Genomic DNA, 22,779 nt, shown 5'->3' with positions numbered 1-22,779 from the left:
TCATGTGATTCATTCATCTGAGTTATTACACCAGGGCTTGATCTGACATAAAGATACTTCTGTTGCTGCCATCAACCTGCCTTGTCAAAATCCATGAAGGAGAAATGAAGGAGGCAGATTTAAGGGCCGATGCACATGAATCAAGGGGCGAGGACCTGACATGACATGGAGTCATCATCTCCAGGACCCAAATCCCTTATAATCCCAGGGCACCTACGGGGCTCAGCTGGTTGAGCATCTGACTCCTGGTTTCAGCTCAGGTCATGGGTTGTGGGATCAAGCCCCACAATTGGGCTCCCTGCTGGAGACTCTCTCTCTCTCTCTCTCTCTCTCTCTCTCCTTCTCCCTACCCACCCCATATTTGCTGGCTCTCTTAAATAAACAGATTAATCTTTAAAGAAAATCCCTTGTAATCCCTGGGATTTGGCTTTGACCACAGATTTTAATTTTTGGTTTACTAATAAGTCACTTCCCTTTAACTTGAGAGAATAATCCCAAGTCTGAATACAGTACTCTCCACATACAAAATATGATGGTAAACGTCTTCGTGGTAGAGTCAAGATGTAATGTATTGGCTTACATTAAAATCTACTGAGAATTTAATTTCTTTTCTAGTGACCTATTATACCCACAGGAGTAAGACTCACATCACAAAGTGAAGTTGCCAGACACTGAGTAATGTGAACATCTTTGCAGTATCTTCTCCATTGAGTACTTGGAAACATAAAGTTTGTTACTGGGTGTAGCCAGTGAAGCCATAGATCTCAGAAGGTGACCTATATGTGTCACTTTTGAAGGAGATCATACATCTTTTCCTACCTACCATTTCTTTCACTCTGCCTAGAGTATTTGGGGAGTGATTAATTACTCCCCGTGATCTGACCACTTTATAAAGAGTGCCCATATTTTACTTGGTCAAATCCAACACTAGATTGATGTTAGATTAGTCACTATTGGTGTTGCAGTCATTTAAAAACTTGCTTTGCTTGATATAGCTTGTAAAAATATAAGACAACTCAACGAAACAAAAAGGAAGGATTACTCCAGGCCATATGTTCAAATAGACTAGGAACAGACCTAAATTCACGTACGGTGCGATGGCCTCTACTTATTAGAATGTCTTTAAGTATATTGGTCCTTACATTACTCAGTCATGCAGTGTGACCTGGAGAATACGAGAGACATGAGCATAGAGCCTCATGCCTGGACGGTGGCAGTGTGACAATCAGAACTCCAGCACCTGCCCGTGGGTGGAAGTGATTAGCCCAGGCTCCAGCCCACAATTCCCCTGGCCTTCCTGGTTTCTGTAAGTGACCTCTTGGCATGGTCTGTGGCTTCCACGCCCCAAGTCTCCTTACCCATCAGGGGATCCCGCAGCACTCAATGTCCTTCCTCATCAGGCCTCACCGCTGTGGTCCCAGCTCACCCTGCGTCTCACCTGGACCATTGCATCATCTTCTTGCACCCCTGCTTCTGTCCCACATTCCACACCACTACTCACTCATGCAACATGAGCCAGGACCCTGTTTGAGAAGTTATGTCTGGTCACATCACTCCTCTGCCGAAAGCCCTGGTGGCTTCCTGCCCCCAGCAGAGTAAGAGCCAGAGCTCCTCTAGTCCACCCTTCAGCTCTGAGCTCAGTTCCCACCAATCTCTTGACCTTGCTGTACGCCGGCAGCCACTCTGCTCCAGCCTGGACCCCCTCTGCCTTTTCTTGCTTCCCTTTCTCCACATTTTCCTACCATCTACCTTGCGGTGTGTGGACCTGAAGTAACTCCTACAAGGTACTTGTCTGTGACCTTTAGGGTCTTTAGCGGCACTCATGATGTGGCTGGAACAACATATCCTGGGAATGTGTGGCTGGAAAACACTCTAGCTGGGACTGCGTCCGTCTCAGAAATGAGGGCTCCCGTTCGCCTCTTCCACCCACACCTGCTAAGGTTTGGGAGCCCCCCTGTGTCTCAGACACTGACCCCCACTGGGCACGTGCTGGTCACCACAGAGGGGCAGACAGATCCAGAGTAAAGGAGGAGGTGGTACCAAGTGCTGGCGGGGCCGAGAGGACAGGCATGTTGACACCTGGTGACAAGGACGGATTAGCCAGGGAACCATCTGGGCAGATCCAGGAGAGGGACACAGAGCTCAAAGGTGAGATGAAGTGGGAGAAACTGGGCTATTTGAGCAACAGAAAGAGGGTCAGGGTGGCCAGAGTGAAGGTGGAGTGGTTGGCAGGGATGTGCTTGTGGCTGGGGTCTGAGGCCTGGGCAAAGAGAAGGCTCTGTTCCCTGTGCTCCAAGGGGTGAGGGCAGCCTCTGATCTATGTCTGAGAGAGGCCACTCCGGCTGCCAGAAGGACAACAGCCTCCGGGGAATAAGCCCTCATGCCCGGCTGTCATCCCCCGCCGTGGCTCAGATGAGCACCTATGTGCAAAAGAAAGTAGGCTTCCTAAAGTTGCACAGCTCCTGAGGGCAAGGCTGGGATTTGGAGCTGGACAGTTTAAATCCCACACTCTTATTACCACACCAGGGAACAAGTCGAAGTTCTCTATTCAAACACTAGACATCGGCCACTTTCAATTACGTAATTAAGTAGGAGTTCTTCCCCTCAGAATATGTTATTTTATGCTTGATCATAAATAATATCAGGCCTGATATCAGATGAAATGCAAAAGCCTGTCTGTGCTGCTGGCACTGTGCTGCCTGGCCCATTGGGGACACCCTGGTCATGATACGAAAGGAAAGCCACGTAATCTGCCTGGAAGCATTGGTGTGAGGTGGGAGTGCTCTGGGGGTGGGATTCTGAAGCTGCCTGGCAGGCGGCCGGCACACCAGACCCGTTATGGAAGAGGTTATTGACTTGGGAGCACTTCTGAGACACAGGATTTAGTACTGTGGACAAGGGCCCGAGGTGGGGAGGGAAGAAGGCCTGCCTGCCTAGTCAGATGGAAGAGCGGCTGTGGTCTTAGAGGAGGAGCTGCCCAAGCAGAGAAGGGGCTGGATGGGTACACCCTGTGTAGACGGAAGATGTCTCGGGGTTTTTTTTTTCCAGGATGATATGCCGGACACATCATTAATTAATAGGTCACTAAAAATGCACCCATGAGAGTTGAGCCCTATGGGCCTGGGACAACTGAAGAAATGCTGGTATAGAACGTGGCTGGTGTTGGTGGAAGGATAAGACCTCAGCTGTGGTTGAGGCAACGAGTCTTTCCTCAGTCAGGAGCTGGATGGACACGACTACCCCAATGACCAGCAGAGCAACAGTGGCAGCCAGGCCCACAGAGAGCTACAGGGTCAATGCAGAAGCAGCAGTGCCAGTGGTGAAACAAGAGGTGGGCAGCTGACACAGGCACCACTCAGCTGGCACCAGCAGAAAAAGCCACGGGTGGACTGTCAGGAGGCCGGGGGGACCCCAATGCGGGCTCTGGAACATTGACCCTTTCCAGCCAGGAGCCCCTTCACGAGAGAGAGAGGGATGGGTGTCTGGAGGCAGGAGCCTGCTACTGCAGCAAGTGCACGTGTCCACCGCCCCCAGCGCTCCAGGGGGGCCTCAGAAACCAGGCGCCATACATCTCATGGACGGTCAGCCATGGGCTCTGAGCCACGGAAGCTGACCTGGCACCTTGGCTCTGATAGAGTGAGAGGCGGGGGGTAAGGGACCCTCTCCTGAGGCAGTTGGAGACCGAGCTGTGGGTCATTCTGCCCCCCTTCAGGGCGGCCCCAGAACGCAGCCTGGACTGCTTCCTGCCACACTCCCCACTATCTCTACTGCTGTCTTTGCGTTACTTTGCTTCTTGAGAATCTGTGCGGATGTGGCATGTGTGGTTCAACTGTTTCTCGGCTGCCAGGCTGGCCCTGGTTCTACAACACCACCTCCCGCTGCCTCACCACCGCCTCACTCTGACCCTGGCCTTCTGGAAGGTTCTCCTCCAACTGACCTTCCCTCCATCCCTCTCCTCTCTGTCCGGGCCTCCTTGGGAGCCTCAGGGGGTCCTGTCCTCGCTCAAACATGCCTCACATGCTCTCCTGGTCCCAGCCCTTTGTGCAATAATTATTTACTTTTTCCATAGTAAATGCTGAGTTACTGGTTCTCCTGCCCATGTATCCTGACTTCTTGAATGCTTCTTCTTCCCACTTGAATTACACTGAACTTCATTTACTCCCATTTCCATTCCATTAAAGTAAAAAGACTAGCCTTCATTAAAATAGCCATTCCTTTTGAGGTTCCCAGGTTCAGCCACATGTGGTAATTGTCAGCACTATACAATTTAAAAGCTTAGGATATTGCATGAGTGCATGATATTTGTTTATTAAAATTTACTTAAGTAGTAACAACTTTTAGAACCCTCTGGGTAACATTTTTGTACTTACGTATGTATTTTTAATACTTTAAAAAATTAAAATGTGTTAAGACTTTATGCCTATCAATAAACATACCAGTATTTTTAAGAATATCAACTTAAATCATAATTTCATAAAACAATAAAGCAATGAAATGGCGGTTAGCTTGTAATTGTGCCTGAGAAAGTTTTCTGGAAATAACTAAACATTCAAACTGAAAAGCAAAGGTTAATAGAGAGAAGCAATAGGTTTCTAAGCTTTTTGACTGATAATAAATGACGGCCAAGATATTGAGGAATTAATTATGATGATTCCGAGTACTTTAAAATGAAAGGTGCAGATTTTTTCAGAGGAGGTCCGCATATAGAATATATCATATAAAATAGATCCTACAAAACAAGACAGAATAGATTGTATAAAACACCTATAGTGTGGTTAACGAGGGCTAAGCATTCAGTAAACACTTAATGATTGATCCGTGACGATTTCACTAAATGCTTCAGCAAGCGTCCAAGATTAATCAGCTGGTCAGTTCCCATCTAACCAACCCTGATATAAATAGTTGTAACAAAACATGACTCTGAAGGTTGGGTCCGTCCCCATTACTACCATTACCTCCCTGTTAATCATAGCCCTGTAGACATGGTCCTCCCGGAAATGGGAAGATCTGACATTTCTGATGACTTGACTTGCTTCTCAACAATGACTCCAGGGGGGTGAGAGCGGAAACCAAGATGTTGTTCTGGTCAAGGAGGCATAATTGTGGCAGGACATACAAAAACCACATGATACTCAAAGTTGTCCTGGGCACAAGGATAAAAGTCGAGTGTGAATCATCCTGAGATTTAGAAAGTACCCATTCTCTGACTCCATGAATTGGCTGTCACTGTTTCTAACATAGTGGAATCATCCTGAGCAGCTAGGCTACGATGAGCGGACAGGTCAGGACAGGACAGTAGATGGGGCTGGTCTAAACTGAGTGAGAGAGATGGTCATCATCGTGGGAGCACAAAATAGAATAAGAAGAATCTTCTAGAAGCAGAGTGGTTGACGGTCCTTGTGCTGAAAAGACCTCTTCCTTGGGGTTCCATGGCCCCTGACCCAATTTTCCTCCCATCCTGTAAACCTCTGTCCTCCCTCCTGGTTCCTCCATCTCAGCCTCCCCTTTGTCTGTGCCTTCCCCAAGCCATCCCGGCTCGCCCATGTGGGCTCCTGGCACCCTTCCCTCTCCCGCCCCATCCCTTGACTCACAGAACCCTGACCTGATATCACTGGCATCCATCAAGTATGACCCCGATCAACCCAGTGGGAATCACTGAAGTCCCCTTCAGGTGTGCTCTGCCTCAGGGGCTCCCCCCTCAGAACTGATGGCAGCATCCAAATTCTTTAGGACAGAACTGGAATTGTCCTGCTTTTCTTCCCAGACCACCTTCCAAATCTGGCCAGTCCTTGCCGTTTTCGTTGCTTCAGTCTAATGTTCAGGTGCCTTAGGTCTCACCCAATGTCTAGACTACTGACACCTGCTCCCTATGGCCTGTGGTCTGGGAATACCAGCATGTGCTTTTAGAAATATAAACCAGCCCCATTAGTCTCCTACATAGAAATTTACAGAGGTGTCCCTTTGCATCCAGAGTATGGTCTGAAGCTCACTGTGGCCTCAAACCCCACGGGAACCCCTGGGCCTCACCCCCTCCATGTGCTCTGGTTTCCATCCAGGGTAGATGCTCTGAGTCTTGGATCTGCCTGCTATGGGTCAGGGCCATTGCCCCTGCCGTCTTCTGCTTGACATGTTATTTCCAGACCCTTGTATGGCTGTTGCTTTTTCTGTACACAGGCTCAGCTCACCTGTCACCATCCCAGATGGTCTTTCCTGGTTTCCTACCTGAGACAGGATCCCTGCACCCCACCCAGAGGCTGTGATCAGTCTGTGATCACTGTCTGTATGATCACCTGTCTTCTCCCCCTAGAACATGAACCCCTTCTGGGCAGGGGCTTTATCACTTTGAATCCTGGACTTACAGTAATTAGGACACAGACAGAAACCTAGTAGGCACCTACCAAGTGCTTCTTGACTGAACCAGAAGAAGCCTGGAATGTGATGTAATTGTCTCTCCATGCAAGGCCATATGAGAAATGAAATAGCCATTTACTAAGGTAACATCTTCCACCGTCAGAAGCGGCAGCAATGGGGTATCAACACTGGGAAGATGGAGTGGTGCTGCCTCCATCTTGGCACCATTATTATTTTAAAAATTCTCAAAATAGTTATCATTTGTCCCAGATTCTGTTGATATGTAGACAAGAGGCCAATCTAAATATTGTCAGCAGCAGGCAGGCGTAGCCCAGGTAAATGATTTATTGTAAGTCATGTAATAAGCAATAACCCAAGTGACACAAAGAGGAAGAAGGTACATCTTCATTTGTTGGTGGCAAAAGATTTTCAAGAAATCTTCGGTGAAAAAGAAGCAAGATCTGGATCTTTGTATGTGCCATCTTCCTATTCATGCAAATAAAATGTGTTTACCAAATACATTTACATCTAAGGGCCTGTGTGCATATAATATTTTCCCCATTGCTACACCATTTCAGTGACTGTTTTGGCAGGATAGGCATGGGCTAAGGGGGAGGAAGTTTTTATATCCTTTGTTTGGTTCTTTTTATGTGTTGCCAATATTTTGAGTTTATTTTATTTTGGTTAAGTATGCATAAAATTTACCCTTCTAACCATTGTAAGTGCACCGTTTCTGGCGTGCAGCACACTGGCAGCGCTGTGTGGTCATCACTGCTTCCATTCCCAGAGTGGTCTGGTGTCCCTGGCCAAACATCCGCCCCCCCGCCTCCCCGAGCACCCCCTTCCCCATCTGAACACTGGTCAATGAGCCATGGCTGACCCATCTCTGACCTGCCTTCCGTCTCTAAGGATTTGACAAGCTTAGGCACTTCCCACTGTATGCCCTTCATTCCTTCTTGAGTTTTCTAACCCCCAGTTACTTTCATTTTCTACAAGTGTTCACAAGGTTGTCAGAGCCAAAGTATAGGAGCCATGTTTGCTTCCTACATACACTTGTCTATTTTATTTATTTTTTTCCTTTAGCAGTGTTCTCTCTATAGGCTAAAAATAACAGTAGCATCTACTATTGAAAAAAATCCACTTAAAATGTTAGTATTGCCTAGAAATTTAGAATGAGAACTCAGAATTGGGAGTAAAAACACATCATTTTATAAAACAGCAAAGCAAAGGCTCACCTCATTTTCACTCTGCAGTAATCTTTTTATGCTTCCCAGTTTTAAATCATCCCAATGAATGTTCTTTTACAAGATCTCGTGGAGAACGAGGTAACGAGGAGAACGAGGAGTACACCTATGTCAGAGAATGACTCCATATACCATTTCTTTCAAAATACAGGGGCAGCTCACCTCTGAGTAATTCCCAAAGATACTGTTCCTTTATTAGCTGGTTTACTGGCCACATCACGGGAAGGGGTTATTGGTTAAATCACATACATGATGATTAATTCTGTGGAATGTCATTGTAACAAGCTGATTAGGACAGTAGGTCATGAAACATGAGGCACTTACCTCACAGCTTGTGATGACATTATTAAACCACCTTAATAAATAAAAGAGTAGAGATATTAAATTAGCAGAAAGTAATAGAACTAGTTTAATTTTCAATGGCATAAGTGCCAGGGGCTCCAAGCAGTATGTGTAAAATCGCCACACTTCCAGGTATCTCTCCTAAGGGAGTACGTCATCACAAGCACTGATTTCTATAAGCACGATTATTCATCGTGACCTTGCTTTCAGTATTCCATCATTATTAGAAACCCAAATACTTAAACAAAAGGAGGATGACTACAGAAGTTTTTATGTGTCCACACAGTGGACTAAAAACAATAGCTAAGAGGAACATAGGGCATGTCGGAATGTCTTTTAGGGTTGAGGAAATAAAAGCAGGATGCGTAATTTTGTGGATGCTCTATTAGTAATCATCCAAAGAAAATCCACTGGAACCCACATTTATGCAATCCCAGTTACTTGGTTGCTCACTTTAATAGCCTCACTGTCAATCCTCACTCTTCCTGGCCCATGGAAAATGTTCACGCCACTGCCAACGGTGCCTGTGGGTGGAAATTCCTCCTGCCTGTGCCCACGTGGCCCTCTGTCCCTCTTCTTGTGTCCCCACCCATTCTCCTTCTACATCTGTGACTCTTCCTTCTAAAGTTTTTTTGGGGGGGTGGGGGTTCTCATATTCTTATGCCCTAAGTCTTAGTCTTCTGCTGAGTTCTGTGGTTAATCATTGTTTCCTGTCACCCTGCACACACAGCATGGTCTCACCTGTCCCAGAGGGTGTTAACTAGGGCTGATGTTCCACAGCTCTGTCACACACAGATTTGTTTACTATGCGTACAGCCTTCTGAGTCCGTTCTCCATGGGGGTGTCAGGGAATCAGGCACCCATTTCCATGACAGGATACAGTTCTAGCACGTGACAGGTGAAGAAACCAGGATGTGCAGTGCACATTACCCTGGGACATCCATGGAGAGAAGTGGAGGGGACGGCAGCTCAAGGAGAGTTCCAACTGGGTTGTTTCTTTCTTACTATGTCTTCTAAAATTTCTTTGTGTATTTTAGGAAAACAGTTCTTTATCAGATGGGTCTTCTGCAAATATCTTTTCTCCCAGTCTGTGGCTTGTCTTCTTATTCACTTGATATCATCTTTTACAGAACAGTTTTTAATTTTAATAAGTTCTGGCCTATCAGTTCTTTCTTTGATGGATCGTGTCTTCGGTGCCATATCTAAAAGGGTACTGCCACACCCAAGGTTACCTGGCTTTTCCTGTGTGCTCTTCTAGGAGCCCCGTCTTGTTTCTCATTCATGTAACGTTTCTCAGTCCTGTAACAGTATGTTTGCAGAGTAAAAGTTTTCTATTTTAACAAAATCTAACTTACCGAGTGTTTTCTTTCTTGTATCACACCTTTGACCTAATCTCAAGCTCATGCAGGTTTTCTTCTATCTTGTCTTCTGGAAGTTTCCTAGTTTTGTCCCTTATGCTTAGATCTGCTATCCATTTTGAATTAATGTTCACACGAAGAGTCATTTTCCTTAACAGGTGTCCAGCACTTTTTCTTGAAATTGTCTTGGCACCTTGTCGACGACAGCTCTGTATGTATTTGTATGGGTCTATTTCTGGGCTCTCTTCTGTTCTTTTTACATATGCGTCTATTCTTTTATCCACACCATGCTGTCTTGTTTCTGTGGCTGTATAGTAAGTCATGAACGTGCGCTTTGTGGATCCTTCCCCTCCCACACACACTGGGATGGCTCCTCCATTACCTGTGCTTTCCATATGAGTTTTAAAATCACGTTGTCAATATCTACAGAAAAGCTTACAGGAGTTTATAACAGCATTGCATGGACTCTAGTCCAATTTGGTAAGAGCTGACATCTTGACATATTGAATCTTTCCTGTTCATGAACATGGGATATCGTTCTGTTTATTTAAGTTTTCTTTTATTTTTTCCATTCATACTTCATAATTTCCAGGTTACAGATCCTGCACATGTTTTGTTATATATATACTTACATTATTTAGCTTCAAGTGCTGTCATAAATAGTATTTTTTTAGTTTAAAATATTAATTGTTTGCTTCTGATGTATAGGAAAAGGATGGACTTTTGTATAATTGCCTTGCAGTCTGTGATCTGACTAAACACACTTATTATGTATGGAGATCTTCTGTGGCTTTCTTGGATGTGTAGGGGATTTTCTACACAGGCAATCATGTCATCTGTGAATAAAGTCAGTTTTATTTTTTCTTTTTAATTTGTATATCTTCATATACTGTTAATGAATTTTTCACTGCAGTTATTGTACTTTTCAGGTCCTTAATTTCTCTATGGTTCCTTTTTATACTCTGTCTGTCTTTATCAACATCTCTACTTCTGGAGACCTTGTACTCTTGGTTTCCTCTCATTCTTGGTGTAATTAAGTTGATTTAAAGTCATTTTCTAGTAAGTCTTGGCTCCCTCAAAGGAAGTTTCCATTAATTATTTTTCATGTGAATGGACCATACTTTGTGTTTCTTTGTGTGCCCTGCCTTGCAATTTTTTGTTGAAGACTGGACAATTTGAACACTATAATGAGGTAACCATGGAAATAAGAATGTCTCTCCCTCTCCAGGATTTGTGGTTTGCTGCTTGTTGTGTATTTTCCAATGTTGCTTACTTGTTTAGGGGCTTCTGAACTAGCTTAGTAAGCCCTGTACCCTTTGTTGCATCTGTGTTTTATTAATGAGTGGACAGCTAGTGTTTTGACAGTGACTTCCTTAAACACTTGGCACCAAAAACAAACAAGCAAACAAACAAAAAATCTACTTTCCTAGTCCTTGAAGATTGGTTCTCTGTTGGCCAGCCCTCCCCATGTAGCCAGGCTGTCTGTCACTCTGCTTTGCTTTTCTGTAGCATGAAGCCTAAGGTCAGCCAGGGGCTAGAGCTTGAGGTCATCTCCGTTCTTTCCTGAGCACCCACCCAACACTGGGCATGCACATGGCCTTGGATGGCCGTGGACACTTTCCAAGTACTTATTCCTCCCACGCATCTCCTTTACAAGCATCTTCCTTTTCAGGATATTCGGTCTGTCTCTCACCTGCCTCAACTATTATCCTTTGGCCCATGTGGCAATGGCTAATATATTTGCCTTTAATTACATTCAACAAACACTCCCTGGGAACCCACCTTTGTCATGGAGAACCCCAAGGCAGGTGAGACGAGGACAGCCCATGAGCTGATCTTCAGGGAGCCACTGACATTGGAAATGCACAATGGCTGTCTTTGAGAGTATGGTCTGGGCTGCTTCCTCTGGCACTAGCAACCTGTGCAGGCAGCAGTGGCCCTCATGGCTCACCCTGTTGGCAGGTGACAGGTGGCAGCAGTGGTCTTAAAGCACCACAGAATTCTCTCACCGAGACTCAGCAGTTTTTCATCAAGGAGCACACCCCAGTTGTTTTAAACTCTTTTAGACTCCAGAATTCTGAAAAAGTTGATTCCGACTGGTTTTTGTCAGCTGATTCATTACTTTAGTGGGCGAACATGATATGGGGTTCCTTGCTTGTCACTTGCACCGAAATCGTTCCCTACCCCACTGTTAAGCTCCTCTCCTTTGTGCTTACCTTTGATGATGGTTTTCTCCACCTCCTTTTTCTTCCTTTCTCCATTTCGTCACACAGAGTCCCACACCCCTGTGTCTCCATGTCCTTTCTCATTGCTGCTTTTTCTCAAGAAACTCTCCCCTCCCCTTTTCCAGAAAGGCTGCATTTTAACGCTGATCAAGACCTCACACAGAAAGAGTAAAATTGCTAGTTAAAACTTCAAGCAATATGGAATGGCTCGCACGTTCCAGGGGCAAGGAAACTCATCTGGCTTGACAGGCATTTTAAGCCATGGTGGCAGCTGCTCTTTGTTGTGCATAAAGCAGGCTTTGCTCTGCTGGAGCTTGGTTTTCCTTTTTTTTTTTTTTTTTCCTGAAAATCTTAGTATTGGCACACTCTCTTTGTGGTGAACACCTACCAGAGTTTATCTTGAGGGCCAGCTCGGGCAATGGAACAGGGAATATGTGATATGGCAGCCTTGAGAGGTTACCTTGATGGGTTCTGATTTTAGGGTCACCTTGGCAAAGTTACGTTTCTACAGACTCTGTACACACAGTTCAAAGGGTTGCCTAGGACTACACATATACTTATTTTCTGGGTAATTAACATCAAGTGGCATCTGGCAGGCTAGAATCTGTCTGGCCCTAATAACAGGCATGTGTCTGCATATCCTGGAATCTTGGGTAAAATTACTACTTTTTACATACATGCAGGTTCTGGTGTTAGTACCTCTGTTTGGAAACGAGAATCTTCTTTTGAGGTCATAACACTGAACTGGTTTCCAGGTATGTATCCTCTTAGGGGAGACTTGTGTGTACTTGTTCTGTCTTCCTTCAGCTTGGGCAGGACTTCCCGCGGTGCCTCCCAAGATGCTGGCATTGATATACCTAAGTGACTGGCAGGTGTTGGTGCCATCTGGGGCACAGGTGCCTCTGGCTGGAACATCAGTGGAGCTGCTCCTATGACTCTCACTGCTACTGTGTGTGCCAGACACAAAGTGCTTTATATGCATCATCTCTTATAATAATTAAAACAAACCTTTTTACAGATTAACTAACTGAGGCCTAGGAGAACTGCATTGGTTGCTGTAGGCCACAGACAGAGTGAGCCAGAGCATGTTCCAGTTCTGCCTAATGTCAAGTTCATGCTCTTTACTGCCATGCTTTAAGGCCTTCATTATGCTAACAGTGTTAACATTTCCACATTGGCTCTTGTCGGCTATTACTCTATGAACATGCACTCATCATAGTCACTATTACAAGCATGCAAGCCGTGGGTTACACATTTGTGGTCATGTTCCATGGCGTTCTAAGACGGTTGTATGCTCATGCCTCCCTCACCCCCAAACAGGTGCCTCATGTACCACAGGAGCTGAATAATACCCCAAAACAGAGGAAGAATGAATTCATAGTTGTGGGGTAAGTCATGATGTCAAGTCACAGATTTAGAATTCTGTCTCATGGACTTCACATAGTCATTGACAGTATATCCGTGAAAACAGTGATGCTCATCCAGATGCCTGCATTTTGTCATTCATCATTTCCAGTCTCCACATATCATGCCCAGAGAGGCCTGCGATGGACCTCATTCTTGTGTAGCAGGTGCTCACTCTCCACCACCCACCACATGGCAGGAACATCCTTCTGGCAGAGCTCCCATCCCCCATGGGCTCTTTCTGTGACCACTTCAGCCAATGTGACCACATTGGCCAAAGTGCCCAGAGCAGACTAGATGTACATGACATCTGTATATGTTCACTCTGCTTCTGGGCTGGCCTTGTCCTCAGGGAGGACAGTGGGCCTTGAGTGTTCTCAGCTGGTTCTTAGATGGAGGGTGTGATAGTGCACACAAAAGAATCAGCATACCTTATTAGCAGGGCTGGCAAGGTGCATGCAGCTGGAAGCAGCTGGACGACCACTCCAAGGGAACACTTACTTGAGAGTGGAGAAGGTTAAGAGGGACATGCATGGCATTGCTGGGATTCAGTGCTACTCCTCCTCTTCCTGTTCTTGCTGCTCTGTCTCCTCCGTGGGTGGCTGGGAGGAGAAATGATAGCTACTGGGAGCTGGCAGTAAGCCCAGGTGGCTTTCAATCATGACTGAACTGTGGGAGCATCAGAACTGCATCAGGGGTTTGTTGCTTCCCTTGGGGGTAGAGAAGGGGCTCCTCTTTAATCACTAAAAGCCCTGGACAGGTGGGTCTGAGTGCAGGGAGGTGCTGAAGGTGGGAGTCTTGACTTCCCCACAGAAAAGGAGGGAGATGCTAATGATTTCTGACATTATGGGAAAGAGACCCAGGTCATGGGTCTCTTAAAGATCAATGAGCTTTGGGAGCCTGATACGTTGACCCTTGTGTGGATGTGTGGATGGGAGGGGTTGGAATAGTGGCCGTACTTCCACCATTGAGGACAAAAGGAAAGGGGACAACATGTCAGGCTGTTTGTCATCATCAGTCCCCAGCTGCGATCTCCAGCTCTGGTGTTTCCTCTTTGCTGAATGTCGCAGCTACATTGCTCCAATTAGAGGTTATGCCAGGATCTTTGCTTTCTCAAGATGAGCACGGCCCATCTGAATAGGCTGGCAGCTACCAGGGAGAGCCCTTGCTGGTCACAGCAACCCAGAATCTGTGTTGGCCATGGGACAGCTCCTGGCTCAGGCTCGTTAGCCTACGTGTCCTCCTTAGGGATGCTTCGGCCATGTCAGGTCAAGCTCAGCTGCTCCCACTCTCTCCTCGAAGATTCCATTCTAAATTCTGGGACATTCTGGGTGGGGCTGATGGAAGATGGAGTTGTGGGGAAATGGTCAACAGACTTACCAACCACAGGTCTATGGCCGACATCCCTAACACTGGCTGATCCGGAATCTGTCACTAGTGCAGGACTTTGGGTGCAACTCCCTTACACACATCTCTGAAGCACACGAGCACGCTGGCATCATGTCACAACACACAGTTATGTCATTCTTACCCACGACTTTCCCACACTAACATTTGATTGATCCACAATTATCAGAGAAAGTCCTTGCTAATTCACATAGGCACACCGCGGCCAGCCTCTTAGTTACAGGCTGTGGGCTCTAGTGTCACTAGCTCTGCGTTCAGGCAGAGAAACAAGACTTAGGGGGATTTCCACGACCAAAGGAGGAGATTCAAATGACCTCATTACATTGTTTGGAAGATTAGTGGGATAATGTAGATGAGGCAAAGGTTAAAATGATCATTTGTAGGGGCACCTGGGTGGCTCAGGGGTTGGGCGTCTGCCTTTGGCTCAAGGCGTGATCTGGGGTCCTGGGATCAAGTAACTCTATCCCAGACTTTTCTGCTTCCTTAATTCATGACTTTCTTACAAGCTGCAGTGTTGTGCAAAAATCTCCTACGTATTTAATTTGAGATTTTCATACATTCTTAAGTGTGTCTTAATTAGGTCTGAGAAAACAAATTTTCAGCAAAATATTGAATGCTATAATAGGTCCTTAGCCTTTGCTTCACTCACCAGGACTTATTATTCCACAAATTTCACTCAAATCATGGTCTCATTAAGATGTAAATGTTTAGGCCTCACTCACCACCTCTTGGTTTTCTACTGAGGTTGGAGTTTAAATAAACCATAAGCCCAGAGCTGATAAGAGTATAATAAGGGTTCAGCTCTGGGCTTGTGATTTGTTTATCCTGAAGATACTGATGTAGTAAAATGCTGGGACACCTGCACCCCAATGTTCACAGCAGCAGTGTCCATAAGAGCTAAACTGTGGAAGGAGCCTCAATGTCCTCTGACAGATGAATGGGTAAAGAAGATGTGGTCCATATATACGATGGAGTATTACTCAGCCATCAGAAAGGACGGATACACACCATTTGCTTCGACGTGGATGGAACTGGGGGTATAATGAAGTAAGTCAATTGGAGAGGGACAATCATCATATGGTCTCACTCATGCATGGACACTGGCTTAGGCAGGGGGGTCTTCATTTTCCTTGTACTGGAAAGCAGCCCAGAAGCGGAGGCTCCTGACTGGCGCAGTCCCCTGGGTCCCTTGGGGGTGCTGCTAGCCCCACCTGAACTCATGGGCTCCCACCAGGCTCAGGAGGGCAGTGATGAAGGTCCAGTCACATCAGCAGGTCCCTGTCCTTGGGGGATGGTTCTGAACTGTTGTGCCTAAGATCGCGAATCCGAGAAACCACCAAGGAGCCGACACCGATGCAAACACATGAGGGTTTATTTACAAGCTTGAGCTTGGGTCCAAGTATATCCGACACAGCGACACAGCAGAGCAGGGACTTGGACCCTGAGGTGGGTTTCAGCTTAGTTTTAAGGGCTGGTCTCTGGGACCTCCAGAAGGGGTGGAGCAATTCCTCAAGTTCTGTTTACATTCTGATATGGGGCTTTCAAGGGCATTGAGCTCTGTTCTCATTCTAATAGGGGCTTTCTAGGACATTAACCTGTAAACTGTTTTTTTTTTTCTGTAACTGAAGTAATGTAAATTCCAGCTCTTATTCATAGGTGCCTGGGATGGCTGTACTTGTGCTAACTCTGAACTTAAAGTGGAATGGCCTTAATTTTCTAGGCCTCCACAGAACCTGGACAGGAGCCAGAGGCCCATGAGTTGATAAGCCATGTTATAGATGAAATCGGGCAGGTGGGATGAGAAAAGTTCAAAACACTTGAGTGACAGGGGGATGGATGCCACACATAGCCCCTGGTCTGGTGCTCACGTGTCATCCTCCCACCGTGGGGAGTCTCCAGGTAGATCTCGAGGGTGAAGCATGGCCACCAACAGCTACTTGCTGCAGACACCTCATCACATATTTACCATGAAACTACTCCTTCACTTTCACCCAATCAGAAAGACAAAACACATTTTGAAAACAAGCTGACGGGAGCAGTCCTGTGCTCCAAGCTCTGAGCAGATGACAATTGACAGGCACAGATTCAAGCCAAACTCTGCAAAGTCAGGCCTCTCTTCTCGACGTCAGGAAACTGAGGCATGCTAAAACGACCCAGGCTGGGATTGGAAATGGAGACAAGGAATCTTGGATTTATTGACTTATTTTTGGTGTGGATATGATGCCTTTTTAAAAAATCTGAGCGTGTGTGTCAAGGTCTGTGTACACGACCAAAAGGGTGTCAGGCCTTGGTGCCCCACCCACCTCTACTGTGGAGCTGTCAGTGGCCACAGGATGCTTTACACATTTGGCAAAGGTGCTGAGCCATCCCATGGGAGGGGGAGTCTGTCCCACACAGAGGGGGTGTCATCTCAGCACGGTGGCTTCAGGAAGCAGGGACAGAATCTGACCCTAACTCTGACCCCGATGCCATTGTGCACATAGCTGTCCTCTGGCCTCATCCACTTAGTCACCAAAGAGGGGAAAGCCCCAACATCTATGACGTCACGTTGAGGACACATCAGCCTCTAAGTCATGACCCACAGTTTCAGTCACTTTGCTGTTGTTGTTACAGAGACTAGCAGATTTACTTTAGGGCTCAGACTCTCCTAAAAGTGCTTATGAGACTTTGAGTCTGGAGATGTTTCCCCACTTGTGAAGGATGAGACGGAAAAGTGCCCTGGCTCCCTGCGGCCAGTTCAGAGCTAGCTTGGTTGTTGGGCAGCAGTGCTTGCTTCGAATTGCAGTGAAAATAAGAAATAAAATAGGGGGACAGTAGAGCTTCTTTATTCGGATGCTGACAGGATACGATCAGCTCCTCTCTTGTACTCACAGATAGAGGAGATAACCAGCCCCTCACCACTTGGAGACGTTCGTGGGTGGACGTGCATGCTGGGGAGACTGAGGCAGGGCCAGGAACAGAAGGAAGTTCATTGAGTCTCTCCAGTTCTGTTACTCTGTAAGGTTCTAAAAACGCACACACAGTTGTGCTATTCATTTCAGTTTGGTAAATCCTACGTTACACATCACTTCCCATGAGTAGTATTTGTCTCTCCTCTTGGAAAACGAATTTGAAGCTATGGAGTTCTGTTCACAGTGCATACGTTTACATCATTTCATACGGGCTATTAAGTACTCGAGCAGGTCAGGTAACGATGTGGGACACAGACAATTTCAAGGAAATGAACCCTGAAATCACCCTTCTTGTCTGGGGCGAGGAAGTCAAGGCTCCCAGGGACGCGCTCTCCCCAAGCCTGTGCACTTGCTGGCACGGGTGGGCCTGGTTCAGAGCTGTCCTCTTGTCCCCTGCCTGGGTCTCGCAGGACACTCTGCTCGTGCCTGTGGTCCTGCACAGACCCCCGCTCGGCCCTCAGGCTGACCAGCCTGCAGGGGTGGGGAGAGAGGAGTGGCCCGCAGCCCAGAGCCCGGCACGGGTAGGTGTGTGGCTGTCAGGCTGAGACATGGGGCCACATCCGGGCCAGGGGAGGAAGCTTCCCCTCAGTGCCGGGCTGTCATGCTTTTCCTGATTATGAAAGATCATGTTTCCCCCAAATGTTTTACCGCAAAGCTCAGGATGGAGTGGAGGGGAGAAGGGAGCAGATTCGTGAATAATATTGGGTAGATGACCTCAATGGCACCTTGTAGATTTTGGAATCCAACCTGACTTTCAAGGTGGAGAGCAAAGACGTCAAACACGTCGTGCAGAACGAACAAGGGCAACTACCGTGAAGATAAGGCATTGGCCACAGCAGTAGGAAGAGGAGCCTCTCCGAGTTGAGGTAGGTGACGGGTGACGGGTTGTGTGGCCGCAGCCGCCGGGCAGCACTCAGAGGGTGGAAGCCCGGCCGCTCACACACCCCCAGTAGTGACATCATGTCGCTCCATGGCAAGGAGGTGAGGGAGGACTGTCATGGGACATCCCGTGCTCTCTCTGTCCCAGGACAGTCAGTCCCAAGGCCCTGCCTTTCTGGTCTGTGATTTTCTCCCAGCGCCCAGCACAGTGACCTCGCGTATTCCACAGGAGACTCAGGAATGCAGCTCTGATGAAGCATGGAAGGACTTTTGAGAATCTGGTAACCTGTAAGCGAGCTATCTGCACGTGCCTCTGTATGTTTACTACAGTTCAGGAAGAAAGGTTTCTTCAGGAAAAGCTGCACGGAGTAATCCTTTCTTGGCATAAATGTACCACATTTAATTTCCACAGGAAGGAATACTGTGATGATTTACCTGATTTCCTTCAGGGAATGAATGAATGAATGAATGAATGAATAGAACAAATGCGTTACAGAGAGAAAAATTCTTTACAAAGAGATGATTTCTCAAATGAAAAGTGATGTGACTCCCTCACTAGTTTTTAAACCTTATTTTTTTTGAGATCTTAACAAGTTACCTTAAACGTGCATAAATACATATAAAAAGATAAAAAATTTAAATACTGGAAAATTTTAATCTGGAGAATAGGCTAAAACAACTAGTTTCAAGTATCTATCCATTTAATTTATATGAATTTAAATTTTAAAAAGTAAAAAAAAGTATTCATGTCATCTTTTACATTTTCTTCTGTTTCATATGTTTCATTTCTCAAATTGAGCATAAATATCTAAACAGTTGAGAGGTGTTATAGACATTTGTCTTGAAGCAGTGCTACAGCCTTTCCCAGTTGCAGAAACTGAACTAAAATTTACTTAAAAAATAAAAATAAAAAGGAATGTATTGTCTCATATGACAAGTCTTCAGGTATGGCTGGATCCAGCAGCTACAGAGATGTGGTTCTGAACTCTCTCTCCACCCCTGGGCTTTGAGTTCCTCTATATTATTTATGGTCTCCAAGGGTTCACTTCACATGGCAAGAAAGGCAGTTCTCACCTTATGAAGGTCCTGTGATCTGGAGTGGCTCAGGAAGCCTAACTTCTGGAATCTTCTGATTGGCCAAGCATGGGCAAATGCTCATTCTGGAGCAGGGTGAGGACAGGGAAAGGTCAATCAGGATTACTGCAGAATGGTCAAGACAGTGTTTCCAGCACCCACCAGGGATGCTGGGCAGATGAACCCATCGCGAAATTTCTGCACAATGGGGTCCCCATACATTCACTAGAGGATGCTGCCCCCTAGGCCCCGTACCAGCTCAGGTGGATCCCAAATGTGTGCTAGAAGTCTGAAGATTAAGAAAACCACATGTGGAGTGGAACTGGTCAGGCTGAGAGCCCCAGGTGGCTGGGCTGGGGCCCAGGAACAGAGAGGACGGTGCCACCCACCATCACCCGATAAGGAAGTCTTGCTGATGCTCGCAGCCCAGGGTGTGCACTGCGCAGACAGGTAAGGCCTCCCAGGCCACCTCTCTTCGGTGATGCTGACATGAGCGGACAGTGGTCCTGATGACACCGTGCAGTGAGGGCACAGGAGGGTGGGGACAGTGGCTCCAGAGGCTTCTGCAGTGACCTCAGGAGGACCACTACTGCCTCTCAGCAGGGGGACCAGGAAGTGGAGCTAATACAGGAACCTTCCAGAAGCTGAGAGTAATGTCATAGAGGAGAGACAGAATGTTTACTCAGAGGAGGCTCTGGAGTTTTCAGCTCGGGAAACGCAAGCCCTGGGCACACAAAATTACTCTGCATTGAGCTGAGTGATCTGAGAGCACTGACAGGCAGGGTTTCTGTGATTCTAGCAGGAGGGGCGATCTGCCCTAAAAGGGAAGACCAGAAAGACTCCAGAAATGAGGGAGCATGGTAGCCAGGGCGTTAACAATGGGTGAGAGTGTTCCCGTGTAACAAAAGGAGAAATGACAGTCAGATGGATGCACAAAAGCGCAGGGTTCTGGGCAAACACGGTGTGTGGCAGGAAAGCCCTTAATGCCACCGGAGCTGCCCGCCTGCCCACGGCAGGGCCAGGATGCCCGGGAGCCAGGACTTGGGGGTGAATTGGGGGCCCTGTATGGGCCCGTGCCCCCTGGAGCCGGAGGTCTGTAAGCGGGGAGGGCAGGCAGCACTCCTGAAGGGGAAGATAACCTCCTGGCCTTCTGCAGGATGGGGAGCTGAGGCCTCATCCCTGCCTGCTCGTCCTGCCCTACAAACCCCATGGGACGATTCTCTCCACAGCTTGTGAATCCAAACCCCGTGCATGTTTCGGGGGCGGGGGGGCTTGATTACATAAGACAAACTGGGAAAACCCATGGAAATACACACTGAATTATAGACTTTCCCCTGTAAGGGGAGCACAGGGTAGTACGTACATGGGCATGGGAACTTCATTTCTTCATGTTCTCATGAAACTTTTCATTGTCTTTCTTCCGGAGCATTTTCTAATTTTCCTCCCCCAATACACTTATTGTACTTATGGCATTAAAGTTCACTTTTAAAAATCAGTTTTCAGACATAATTTTCTATCAGTATCATGGACTCTCTGCTGAAAGGCCTTACTAGGTTTGTTGTTTTGTTTTCTTTTTCAAAGCAACTTGTGCCCATAAATAAGCTTTCAAGGAAATGGGAAATTTCCTGGAGTCGAAAAAATGGAGGAGGAGCTGAGCATGGCTTGTCCGACATTGAAGCCATTCCAGCTGGGAGGGAGGGCTTTGCCAGACTCAGTAGCCAAGATTCTGGGGAGCTGCTAAGGACAGGCTATGCTTTGTTTCAGCTCCGTGAAGGTGCTGCTGCTCCGGGTGACTTTTCCCATCCGTGACTTGGGATCTAGCCAGCTCCCTTCCTTGGCTGGCCGTGGGCAGCAGGCATCCCTCACCATCACCCAGGCAGGAGAGAGAACATGGACACCAGGCATGGGCTTCACCCTGTGCTGGCCTGGAAACGACATGTCTCTTCTTCCCTTTCTTTCTTTCTCTTTCTTTCTTTCTTTCTTTCTTTCTTTCTTTCTTTCTTTCTTTCTTTCTTTCTTTCTTTCTTTCTTTCTTTTCTTCTTTCTTTCTTTCTTTCTTTCTCTTTCTTTCTTTCTTTCTTTCTTTCTTTCTTTCTTCTTCTTCTTCTTCTTCTTTCTTTCTTTCTTTCTTTCTTTCTTTCTTTCTTTCTTCTTCTTTTAAGATTTTTTTAAAAAGGTTTTATTTATTTATTCATGAGAGACACAGAGAGAGGCAGAGACACAGGCAGAGGGAGAAGCAGGCTCCATGCAGGGAGCCCAATTTGGGACTCGATCCCTGGATCTGGGATCATGACCTGAGTCGAAGGCAGATGCTCAACTGCTGAGCCTCCCAGGAGCCCTTCTTCCTTTCATAATTAACTGGACATAACTCCTCATGCGGCTCCACCCAGAGGCTTGGGGCTGAGAAGTACCATCTTATGTGGGCCTGGACACAGATTGCTGACTCTTCAGTGAAAATTCATAGGTTTTCTGTTATTATTTAATTTCCATTAAGAAAGATAATGTCTTGGATTCAAACAACATGGAGAATCAGAAGGGGGACCCTTGTAGAACACCAGGGTCCTTGCAGGGTTACACCATCAGTGAGCCAGGCGGCTCCACCACCCCTCTGGCCCGAGGCCTGCATTTCTCAGCCCTTCCTAGGTCAGGTGCAGAACCTCGCAGCCACAAAGCTTTATTTCTTGCTCATGTGACTTGTCGACTGGGCTCAGCCGAAATCCTGCCCCAGGGGAGTTTGTCCAGGAGACAGCCTCAAGAAGCAGCCCTGAGATGGGCCGCCTGTGCCAAAGTCATGAAATCCCAGGGTGTCTCTGGGTGGAACTCATTCCTGCTGCTGAAGTGAACCTGAACTATCGCACAGTAAGGGCAGGTATGTTATCCTCCAACAGGGCATGTGGCAAATGCCTGGAAGCATTAAAACAACTACCAAAATACAGCTTCTCGAAAAGTCTGTACCTGCTTCAGAACCAGGTGGAGAAAAGGGCTTCTCTGAGAATTTATGCCATATTACCTTCTTCATAGGAGCTTCGGAGTCTGAAATCATATTCACATGTCCCGAGAACCATCAAGCTGAGAAATTCACTTAAAAAGTTCTGAGTTGATGGAGCCCATGGGGATGAATGGCAGAAGCAAACAGAAATACTTTTGTAAGAATGTGCTTTTCATGCAGGTGCTATGAAATTCCCACAGACATACCCTGGTCGCATGCAGGTCTAAAGAGCAAAACCAAGCACCAGCAGCAACCATGAGGCACAGACGCGAGCGGCAAGAAAGGGGCTCCATGGAGAGAGTGAACAGCATTCTCAGGCTGCCAGGAGTTCGGATGCTAGGCTCTTCAGAATATAACCTCGGCATGTTTAAAATATTTGAATAAACAAGAGAACTGTTTAGAAACATGAGCAATGAGAAAGAAAAAAAAAATGTCCTGGTAGATTTGGAAAGAAAAAAGAGCTGTCACAACTCAAGAGAAGGTAGTGCAGCAGCGGATGTAGCACACTTGAGAAACCAGTCCCATCCACAGACGGAGTGTGCCAAGCAATGAAGA

At 46.8% G+C, this 22,779-nt stretch overlaps 1 protein-coding gene across 22 annotated transcripts in view; it reads left to right on the top strand.

Moving 5' to 3' along the window:
* The window catches only part of GALR1 (galanin receptor 1), a 73,651-nt gene that overhangs the window by 26,356 nt on the left and 24,516 nt on the right, over nucleotides 1–22,779 (top strand). For 3 of the 22 annotated variants that reach the window (XR_005353277.1, XR_005353289.1, XR_005353276.1), the window contains 4 exons: nucleotides 12,204–12,275; nucleotides 12,841–12,908; nucleotides 18,015–18,148; nucleotides 18,310–18,920. The gene's annotated coding sequence lies outside the window, so the exon portion shown is untranslated. Of the gene's footprint in view, nucleotides 1–12,203; nucleotides 12,276–12,840; nucleotides 12,909–15,319; nucleotides 15,379–18,014; nucleotides 18,149–18,309; nucleotides 18,921–22,779 lie in introns of those variants that run through there. The other 19 variants (XR_005353292.1, XR_005353281.1, XR_005353296.1 and 16 more) reach the window with 15 other exon arrangements.

Source organism: Canis lupus, chromosome 1 (assembly GCF_011100685.1).
Source record: "Canis lupus familiaris isolate Mischka breed German Shepherd chromosome 1, alternate assembly UU_Cfam_GSD_1.0, whole genome shotgun sequence".
Taxonomy (NCBI): Eukaryota; Metazoa; Chordata; class Mammalia; order Carnivora; family Canidae; genus Canis; species Canis lupus.
The sequence above is the reverse complement of the archived record's forward strand: the minus strand, read 5'-3'. Positions and strand labels throughout refer to the sequence as shown.